The sequence below is a fragment of the Silene latifolia genome, chromosome 9, assembly GCF_048544455.1.
Source record: "Silene latifolia isolate original U9 population chromosome 9, ASM4854445v1, whole genome shotgun sequence".
NCBI lineage: Eukaryota > Viridiplantae > Streptophyta > Magnoliopsida > Caryophyllales > Caryophyllaceae > Silene > Silene latifolia.
The window spans coordinates 7,618,692-7,630,290 of NC_133534.1; the positions used below are offsets into that span (position 1 = coordinate 7,618,692).

The window sequence follows — 11,599 nt, forward strand, 5'->3', positions numbered from 1 at the left end:
CTAAAGCGAGAAATAGTTTGCGACATAACCCTACTTTAAAAAAAAATTCTCCAAACATCACCTTTTTCTTTTTCTTTTCTTTGCAAAAGATAAGAATAACAGTGCTTTAGCAGATCGAGATAAATCGTTACCAATTTACAACAATCTATTACAGAGTAAATGTTACACGCGAATAATTATACTTAGTATATTTTATGCAACGATTGAAAGGTTTTACACAAGATTAACAATTACAGTGTATATATATTTATATATATTTTTCATAAGCGCGCTCCCATATGTGGGAAGGTTAAGCATCCAGCATGTGAATCAATCTAGGAAGTGGAAGATGGAGCAGCATGACGAGTAAAGGACGGTTCCCAACCTGAATTTTCATCATTAGTTCCAGTAGCTTTCTGGAAGGACTGACGCAACATGGAGTACATTACATCTTTACTCATCTCCAGCCGATGCAATGTCGGAAATGTACGCATCATATCATAGCAACTGTGCTGCATATTAGGTAAATATTGAAGGCGTAGTATCTTACAGTTGACATTCTGGTCAAGCTTTGAAAGATTACCCCCTTTGATGTACAATTTCTTGAGCGACACGGGCTCAGTCTCACTGTCAGGTACATTTTCCGTAGCCTTCTTTTGTCGAGCAATTAGATCTAGAATCTTTTTTGACGTGCTGTCGGAGGCAGCCTCCATCTCAAATTTTGTAAGTTTGGGTGGAAATTTGGAATCCTCCTCAAATTGAACATCTTCATTATTATCATCACCAGAACACGCCCCCACCCATGTTATTTTCAAGTGGGTAAGACTTCGTAACTCACAAAGAGTTTCAAGATCGGATTTTGTAGGAAAATTCAAGCGCTTTGTTCGTAATGTTAGTTTCCAAAGATGTTGAAATTGTGATGGGGTAGAAATGAAGGGTTGGTCAGGCGTCTGCTCTTTGGGAAGTACGAATCCCTTAAGCACTCTAAGCTTAATACAGCCACTCAGTGCATCTGGAAGGTGATCAAGTAGGTAACACTCGGATATGTCAAGATATCCAAGTTCCCACTTAAGCAACTTGTTAAACTGCGGTGGAAGAGATTCTAAGTTGTGGCAACCTTTAAGGTTCAAGACCTTGAGGCTTTCCGCCATGGTAGCTAAAGAAGGCGGCTCTACTAACCCCGATACCCCTTGAAGGCTTAAAAACCTGATCGAAGATATCTTGTTAAAAGCCTTAGCCAGGGCTTCCACATCTTCGACGACAATGTACTTTGTTGGATCATTATTCCAGCTACCCAGTTGAAGCATTCTAACGTAGGAGTCTATTATTTTTGACAACAACGAGTTGAGCCTCTTGGTGGTGAGATTAGAAGCATCCGTGTTTGCGACTATACCATTATCGGTAATCCTAAACTTCTCATCACACGTCTCACAATATTTTTGACAATTGGACCAAATTATCTTTGGGCATGGTGTACTTAACACCTTCCCTTTTCTTTTTTTTTAACACTTCCTACACACTGTCACTACTCGTTCAATTATTTTCGTTTCCACCAATTTATCTAAGTGCTCTTCAAATCTAACTTTTGTTCTTTCGAATCGACATTTTTTTCAGTTATCGAAAACCAACAAAGGCGCAAGTCATTCTCTTTTACTTCCGTCCCCTGTGGGAGTACAGCAAATAGTTCTAACAATACTTTTTGAGTATTGGGTAGACTTGAATATAAATTTTCAAGGTCAATATTGGTATGTTGGACATTATTATCATTATTGTTGTTGTTATTATTAACACTAGTATTGTTATTATTACTGTTGCTGTTGTTGTTGGTGGTGGTGGTTTTGTTGGTTTTGTTGGTAGTTGAAGTAGGGAGAGTCTGACTAAAAGTGGATACGAACTTACCAAGCCTGCTGGTTGCGAGATCTCTATAATTGGATGCATTTTGCGCGTCATATTTCATCAGCTCTTCAAGAGTCGATTCAATTTTCTCTACAACTTTGCGAAAACACTCTTCTGTAGTAAACCCCTCATCTTTGTTTTGCTCCAAGTCCTTGATTAAACCGGTAATGGCAGAATCAACTCTGTTATAAATAGGCGTTTCGGGTGTTTTGTCTTTGGATTTGGCCTCAGCAAGTAGTGATATGAGAGATTTGCCACAACACTGAAGGGTTGAAAATAGATTAAAATTTGACATGGTTATTAGATGAATACACTCTGTTAAGAAATATGTATGCTTATTATAATCGATTTTATGTTGGAATTCAAACTATATATAGTAGTTTTGGGAATTGGTTGTGAATAATACGACAAAGCATTCAATAAGAAAGCCAAAGTTAGGAATTTTTTTATTCTAAACACAATGCCTAAGATAAGTAAAGAACTAAAATATTATTCCTAACCTTGCTTTTTTTATTTGATGTTCTTTCTTGTAATTCACAATCAATTGTCAGAACTACTATATACGAGTAATTTCTCTTTCAGTAGGTCTCGTGAGAAACGGTATCTCATTTACTTTTACTGGGTCTGCAGGCACAACTTTGATCAAGAATCCTTCAACAACACTGGGGTGTATGGGCAAAACTGATACTCTGTATATTACATTGTACGATATGGCCGATCTCCATCGATACACACTTTGACCACCTTGAGTATTAATGTATTAACTCTGCTTATCCTAAAAATTAAGCGGCCTTAACTATGGTGTTCTCCGATATGGTAGAGCTACTCACTATATTCATTATCAAGTCGGCGATTGTCGGCTTAATTGATGATTACTCAACAGTTTAACCTCACAATCTCATTATCAAGGTGACAACAAGTTTGTGATTTGTACTAAATCTTTCTTTTCCATCTCCTCAATCTGCAATGCTTCGTAATCAAAATTCTGAATCCTCGTCAAAACTTCCAAAACTTCGTCCATTGACGGCCTGAAATCTTTGTAATCTGCAGCAATCGGAATGCTAGCTCGCTCATCGAAGTTGTCATTCTCCGACCTTAAAGTCGGACTCATACCCTAGTTGTGGATCCACCAGATCGGCAAATGCACACTTTTGTATCCTGTTCATTGCGTAATTTGACAGGTTGATCTCGTAGTTGTGTCTGTCCATATCTCATCGCACGAAGTGAGGAGATGAGCTCGACTAAAACCACCCCGAAAGCGTCAGACATCGCTCTTATCTGTCAGCTGATAGCATTGGTGGTACTCGGGATCTAAGTACCCTGGAGTTCCCTGTGGGGCTGTTGAGACATGGGTTACGTCATTTGGGAAGAGTCTGGATAACCCGAAATCAGCCACCTTGACATAAAAGTTTTTATCTAAGAGGATGTTATTTGTTTTGACATCGCGGTGAATGATATCTGAGGCATGAAGGTATGACAAGGCACTTGCGGTTTCTACAGCAATTTTTAGACGGGTATCCCATGTGAGTGGGCCAGAGTTCACCTTGTGACCGTACAAGTGATCAGCAACTGTTCCATTGGAGACGTACTCGTACACAAGGAGGAGTTCCCGACTGTGGCAAGACGTGCATCCGTAGAGAGATAGGAGGTTTTGGTGCCTCAGACACGTAAGTATCTGAACTTCATTCATGAACTGTTCTACTCTTTTGAAGTTTCTCTCGTCTACGCTTTCATCGCTACTTCTCTTCCATCTTTGAGTTTGCCTATAACAAAACATTGTTTGGTTGAAAATTGGTTCGGAATGAAAAAGCCATCGGACAAATTAATTAAGGCAAATGAGGATTGCCTGAGTCGTCTCATGCAATTATTTAGTTACCATATATAGGGCTTACCATAGTAAACAATTCCAAAGCCGCCACCACCAAGTTCTCTGGTATGATCAAAACTGTTGGTGGCCTGTTCAAGTTCTTTGTAGGAGAAAAGTGGAACTCCAAAGTATAGACCGTCCTTTCCAAGCTCTGATTCGGAGCTATCAAGGGACAGACTACGTGCCTTACCAAATTTCAGGCACTTGCGATACCAGATGGCAAGGATTGCTACAAAGACGAATATACCTCCTCCAATCCCTAAGAATGAATCGAACATCATATGTCAGTGAATCTGCTAAGACGTCTTTAATTACATGGTTTAATATGAAAATTGAATTTGCCTATGAACAGAAGAATAATTTTTGTAGTTACCGAATTCAACATATTTCAATTTCTTCTTCCCTGCAAAAAAAAAAATAAAAAAATAAAAAAATAAAAAAAAATTAGCACATTAGAGGAATAATGTTGTGCCGATGGCAGGGTAGGCTAGTTCGACAAGAACAATGGAAATTCCTAATGAAGAATCGAACATCATATTATTGTTAACAAATGAATTTAATTATTAACAGAAGAATAACTTTTGTTGTCATTACCTGAGTTTTTTTCCAAAGCGGGAATTTTTCACAAATTAATTATCAAAATGGGTCGACTTTCAAATTTATTACCCAAAATGGGTCCACGTCATCACTGAAGCTAGGATCGGATCCAAATTGCCAAGTCGGTCAGCGACTATACCCAAAGTTTCACCTAATAGACAACCAAACCTGATGTTTGCCTTTTAGAGCAAGTCGCCACCCGAACTGGCGATCAAGACTGAAGTCGCCACCCGAACTGGCGATTTTTGGATTATACAACGAAACAAGTCGCCAAGCGGGCTGGCGATTTGCCTCCTCAGCCTAGGTTCGATAAATCCGATCATACGTGGACCTGTTTTCGCTAATAAATTTGAAAGTCGACCCATTTTGATAATTAATTTGTGGAAAATGTCTCTTTTGGAAAAAAATTCTAATAACTTTTGTAGTCGTTACCTGATCGGACATATTTCAATGTCTTCATCCTTGCAAAAGAAAATCATTAGAGTAAATACAAACGTCAACAACTACGGAATTTCTAAATGAATTGAAGCCGACTAACAAGAATCATCATCTGAATTGGTAAATCAGTGCACCTGGTTTAGGACATACTGCAGTATGTGTCCCATCTGGGCAATAGCAAGTAAATCTCATTTCGTTATCGTCAGATGAACCACAGACACCTCCGGAATTCTGACACGCTGAGCAGGTATCGAAGTCCACCGTGTATTCAACCTCAAATCCCTTATTCAACACCCTAGATAGACTCACATTTCCCATGTTAAGATCATCCAACTCGGACTTGAGCACCGGAAAAACCCTCCTTGTCGAACACAACTTACTTATGTTACCCACATCTTCTGGTTTATCAAAGTAATATGCTGAATCCACAGTAGTATTTACACCATTACATGTGATAAACTTCAAACTACCGCTGTAATTTACGACTGAAGCACAACTTAAGAACAAAGTAATGTTGGCAACAAGTGGACTGAACTTGAAAGGTTGTGACAATTTGGTTATTGTTTCGTTTCTTATTAGACTTTGACAGGAAATAGGAGTAATATTATAACAAAACGGGTTTTGAACCAAGGACATAGTATGCGAAGATGTATTAATACTAATAATCCTCGCGCTAAGGAATTCTGCCCCGTTTGTCTTACCCATACGATAGATAAACGGGCCAACTGTTGGCCCGTTTTGACAGCTGAGGCTGAAATTCTGATGACCGCAGAATTGCGGCCTGTTACCTCCCCAAAATGGGTATCCAAGATTTGTAATATTCCCACAAGTAAATGGAGTATTTTTGCATATTGTATAGTATGCATTATTTCCAGCTGACAAATAAATTTTAGTAAACAAGACGAACAAATTTATGGTGAAATATTGCAAGTTATAAAAATTAGGAGCCATATTTTTTATGACTTGGTATGAACAAAACTATGGTGTTGTATGTAATATAAACATGAACGTGTTATATGGGATTGTGTGTAGCGCGCTGTTGAGTGTTGAACAAAGAAATCTAGGAAAGTTTAAGGAACGTTGACTTTGTTTTTGACTGAAGATTGAAAAGTAAATGGAACGATAGAAAGTTGACTGACTTTTTTTTTTTTTTTTTTTTTTTTTTGCAAGTTGACTGACTTTTTGGAAGAGTATTTTTAGCCATAATTTTTGATTTTGTGTGGGTAAACTATCCGGTTTAATCTAGATTTGAGCCGGATAAGACTATTAGTCTATTAGGGTAGTAAAACTCTTCCTCATGAATTTTAACATTTGGCTCGAATACGAAATTTCTAATTAAGTTAGAACAACTTCTTTCTAGTTGATCTAAGTGTTCATGGGTATTCTTGATCAACTTGTGAGGGACGACAAATAGCTACAAAATTAACTAAATAAGGGAACATCTACTAGCTAGAGATGGTTGACTCGACTCGTCCGAAACCCGGCTTGATAGAACTCGAAAATTGGATGAACCGAAACTTACCCGACCCTACCCGAGGCTAACCTGATGAACGAAAGCAACCTTAGTTTTTTTTTTTTTTTTTTTTTTTCTTTTCACTCGACCCATAACCCGCTATTAACTCAACCTGATGGATGACCCGGTAGTGAACTAACTTAATAATGGTGTTGATGGGGCATATTCTGCACCCGCTGACCAGTCAGCATATTGAGCAAGGTCAAAGATATCCACAGCAAGTCAACGGCTTAGACAAATTTAACCGACGCACTGTCGGCTGTCGGATGGGTCCCGGCCGGGGCAATCGGTCACCGGGGCACACATCCGCGAACTCATATCCAAGACCCCTCGGCGGTGAATCAACAGGGTCCGCCGGCCTGCCATGGGTCCCTCGGCCGAGGGGTAAGTAAGTCTTTCCACCTGCTAGCCACTTGGCCACTACGTGACAAAAGGTGAAAGTCTATAAATACCCCTCTACTCTCATTGAGTAGAGGATCCACAATTGAACCTAAGAAACACTATTCACCTGGTAATATCTTCCTTATCTCTCTACAATACGTACTTTGTCAAGTAGCACCAACTTACCTCTCTAAGTTACTGACTTGAGCGTCGGAGTGAGTTCGCTCGGCCCAAAGCCGAGCCCTCAGTTTGTTCATCGTTTCAGAAGACCGCAAGGAGGATTCAACCAAGGACGTCATTCTACAAGCACGGGTGGTAACTTATAACTGCTCTGGAATTACACCCGGAACAATTGGCGCCGTCTGTGGGGAAAGACACTAGAAGCTAGTCACATTCATTCCCAAACAAAAAAAAAACAAAACAAAAACCCACCCAAAAAGCTAAGAAGATGTCGAAACAACAAAAGGTGTTCGTGACTGACGAAACCGAATTCTGCCAAGATAATACCGTCCACGATTCGGAGTTGTCGCGACCCTCCACCGGTCGGGTAATTCAACCGGAGTACGGATACCAATAATACAGATACGCGCCGCCGCCGACCAGGTCACCATCATGGGACATGTGGTTGATGCAAAGAAAGTCGAAGCTACTCCCGGACATAATTGCCAAGACGGCTCGGCTCACACTGTCACACCGACAAGAGCGGCGGAACCCGTCCAGGAGACCAGGGCCCAGAATGTGACTCCAAGAGACTTAAATGGAGCACTGGAAGAAGCTGGCCCCGTCAAGACGCCGGAGGAGCCCAGAGTGCCAGTGGTAAACCTAAGTCCTTCCCGCACCCGCGGGAGGACAGCGTCGCCGCGACACCGACGAGGCCTGCCTCAGAGGAGTGAAAGAAGTCCGACTCGTCAGAGTCGGAGAAGAAGCCCGACTTACCATAGTCGGAGGAGAAGCCCCACCCAGTACGAGGAGAGGAGCCGGACTAGGAATGCGAGGAGCCGATCGCCGCGTATCATTCGACACGTGGTCAGACAGCCCCTCAGTGCCTATGTCCTTGACACCTCCGTGCCAACCAAACTAAAATTGCCGGCGTTCACATACAAAGGGGATAGCGACCCCACCGACCATGCCGAGGCCTTTGAGTCGTACATGTCGGTGTGGGAACAACCCGATGAAGTCTGGTGCCGAGTCTTCCCAACGACCTTGCATGGGATGGCTCAGAGTTGGTACAAAGGGCTGCCCGACGGCTCGATATCGTTACGCCCGACCTAAGGGACGCCTTCCTAGCCCAAAGACTCTTGCAATAAGAGGAGGGCCGTGGAGACATCGGACCTCCTAACCATCGGCGGGGAGGGGGCGAGTCTCTACGAAGCTATGTGAAGAGGTTCGATGCCAAGGTTCAGCAGATTCGAGAGATTAATCCCGAGTGGCGGCCTTCGCATCGATGAAAGGTCTCCCAAGGGGAGACTTGAAAACGAGCTCATCAAGTCCGGAGGCCTGGGCTTAGACGCCGCCCGGGAAGATGGTCGACCAAGCCATCAAGGTAGAGGACTATCACAAGACCTGGGTAGGCCACAAACGAGGCCGGCACTCGGAGAATAAGAACCACCGGGAGGACAACCTGGATGAGAGACGCCGTGACAATAATAGGTCACGGTCGATAGATCCGCCGGGAAGCGAGCTCGGCGGGCGCCGGGGAGTTCGGGAACGTACCACCAAAGGCGCACAGTGATCACACCCCCCTGGTTGTATCGCCGCCGAGGTCTTCGCCCGAGCAAGGGCGAGGGCGAGAAAATGGGAAAGGCCCCCAAGCCAAAGGGAGACGGTGACACGAGCCAAGATCTTGTGAATACCACGGCCACACCGGTCACCTTATCGACAACCGCCGCATCATCGAAGAATGCCATTGAAGAGCTAATCCAGGAAGGGGAGCCTCGGCAAGTATGTTGCCAAAGGCCAAAAGACGGAGGCCGGCGGTTCAAATAAGAAATCCGTCTTTGAACGGATAGGAGTGATCCATGTTGTCATCGGGGCAACGAGAATGGTGGGTCCGCTCATGGGCACAAACGCACGAACGAGCCGTATCAGGCCATCAACTTTGTGCCCAAAACAGCGGTCCCCTCTTCCAACATCCCCGACATGACTATTGGGAAGAAGGACTACGAGGGAGTCATCGCCCCTCACAGCGACCCACTTGTAGTCCACTTGGACATATCCAACCACCGGTCAAGAGGTGCGTGATTGACACAGCGCCTACACGAACATCATGTTCGGGAGTGCTTTCTCAACCTCTGGTCGAAGGTTGAAGACTTGAGCCCCCGCACCAATCCGTTGTACAGCTTTTCCGGGGCGGCCGGTACCCCGGGTTCGATCGGGACCGCCCGTGATGTACGGCGAGGGGAATGCGGCGAAGAATGTCCTATCTGAGTTCGTAGTCATTGACGGCTCGTCCGCCTACAACGTCCTCATAGGCCGCGTCACTCGAGCGAGGCGTGCGAATGTCAATCCGGGGCCCTAACACCGATGTATGTCTCGGACCGGGGAAGCGCATAAGCTCATCTCCAAAGACGAGAAGGACGAGGTGGTCAACACCCGGATATCCGCCGAGGGTGCAACATGCATCCCTCAAGGTGGCAAAGAGGTCGGGAAGGGGAAGAGCCCATCCTTGTCGCAGAGGGTGACCCGATGAATACCGACATCGGCATGGTTGAAGGAACCCCGACCGGCCAAGAGGAGCGCGTCGGCGTATGGGAAATAACCACCGACGGGTCCCCCACGGCGAAACACTCGAGGCTACCATTCTTATCACCGGCCTGACGGGGACGTGTTTGAGCACGCCTTGAAACTTACCCACTCGACCTCAAACAACGAATCCGAATACGAGGCGGTGATAAATGGAGTCGAGTTAGCTAGGGTCGCCGGGCGAGCACGTCGTGGTGAAGACATGCTCTTTGTTGGTGGCCACCAAATCGAGAGGAGAGTGTGAGGCTCGAGACGACGGGATAGTAAGATACCTGGAAAGGGTAAAAGCCAACACCGCCGAATTGAAGTCCTTCCAGATACAGTACATATCCAGGTCCGACGATCCCTCGCCGACACACCGGCTGACAGACATGGAGGGTGCACCTTTGATGAGCCATTAAGGCACTGACAATCTCGGGAAAAATTTTGTATAGCGGCGGAGGTGCCAAGATTGTGGGCACCCCAACGCATGTTTATATCTAATGAAGAATCATCCAAGTTTTCCATGAAAGTGTTCATTTGCCCCCATAGTCACTATCAGAAACAGGCACCGGCTCACACTGTCATGCCGACAAGAGCGGCAGCAATCATCAAGAAACAGACACCGGCTCACACTGTCACACCGACAAGAGCGGCAGTCATCATCAAGAAACAGACACCGGCTCACACTGTCACACCGACAAGAGCGGCGGTCATCATCAAGAAGCAGGCACCGTCGCAGTCACCCCAAGTAGTAGACGCTACGGCAGTCACCCCAAGAGGTAGACGTCGCATCAGTCACTCCAAGTGGTAGACGCCACGGCAGTCATCATCAAGAAGGTGCACCGTCGCAGTCACCCCAATTAGTAGACGCTACGGCAAATCACCCCAAGAGGTAGACGCGCAGCAGTCACTCCAAGTGGTAGACGCCACGGCGATCATCATCAAGAAGGTGTACCGTCGCAGTCACCCCAAGTAGTAGACGCTACGGCAGCCACCCCAAGAGGTGGACGTCACAAAGAAGCCGATCACTCCAAGTGGTAGACGCCACGGCGATCATCATCATCAAGAAGGTGTACCGTCGCAGTCACCCCAAGTAGTAGACGCTACGGCAGTCACCCCAAGAGGTAGACGTCGCAGCAGTCACTCCAAGAGGTAGACGCCACGGCAGTCATTACCAGCACAGCTGATACTCGCAAAAGCGGTCAACGTATCTTGGGAACGTTAAATACAGTTGAGATACGCACTCTAAACTGCCTCGGCCAGGCCGAGGCGAAAACAAAAGAGGCGCTCAATTAATAACGTAAGAAGACAACTCAGACGAAGACGAGAAAAGACCTCGGCCAAGCCAGAGGCAAAGTGAAAACGTTTACAGTTAAGATGCTCAACTACTAGCGCAAGAAGACAACTCAGAAAAATGGGGTAAAAACCTCGGCCAAGCCGGAGGCAAAAGAAACGAGCTCTTATTAAAAATGTTCAACAGATTACAAGAAATGCAGACGCAAGTCGTCCCCATAAGGATAAGCCCAAAACACAACCTACCAAAGTTGTACAAAATACAAGGGAAAGAAAGGCAAAGGGTTGGACATATCATTTAAGCGCCAAAAGACGGCAGGGAGGAAAGGCTTAATAGTTGGCCCCCGAACAGCTCAAGCTGTCCGAGACGCCGGGTGAGCCTGGTGACGACCGCCCGCCTCCCTATGCCTGTTGCTGCTTACCATCAGCAGCGTTAGCAGCATCATCCTTAATAGGCGACCCATAAGCTGTCTCAGCAGTCTCAGCTTCCTCAGCAGCCTCAGCTGCCCTCATCCTCTCGGCTTCCTCCTTGGCCGCCTTAGCCTCCTCAGCAAGGGCCGCTTTCTCCGCGGCAGCCTCTTCCTCCTTCTTCACCCTTACCTCCTCCTTGGCCTTTTCCTTCGCGGCTTCCTCCTTAGCTTCGAGCTTGTCGTCAAACAGCTCGTCGAATTTGTCCCATGGAAAGGAGCCATCAAGAGGGAAGAGCTCCTCAATCACTTCTCTGGCAGCTTCTTCAGCCAGGTCCCGGTATTGGGCGCACATGTTAGGGAGAAGAACGGTTTGGAGTCTCTCAATGTCCTCCTCCCTTTGGGCGATGATAGCATCCTTGCTCCGGACCACCTTCCCCTGGCACTGGAACAGGTCCCTAAATTCGTTCCTCTGCGTAAGGTAAAGGTCGGCGTGCTTCTGAA

The 11,599-nt window shown here is 45.5% G+C and overlaps 1 pseudogene; it reads right to left on the reverse strand.

Annotated features, from left to right (window-relative positions):
• Positions 1–2,779: 2,779 nt before the first annotated feature.
• LOC141599547 (LEAF RUST 10 DISEASE-RESISTANCE LOCUS RECEPTOR-LIKE PROTEIN KINASE-like 1.2) lies at positions 2,780–11,201 on the reverse strand (annotated as a pseudogene).
• Positions 11,202–11,599: the final 398 nt, after the last annotated feature.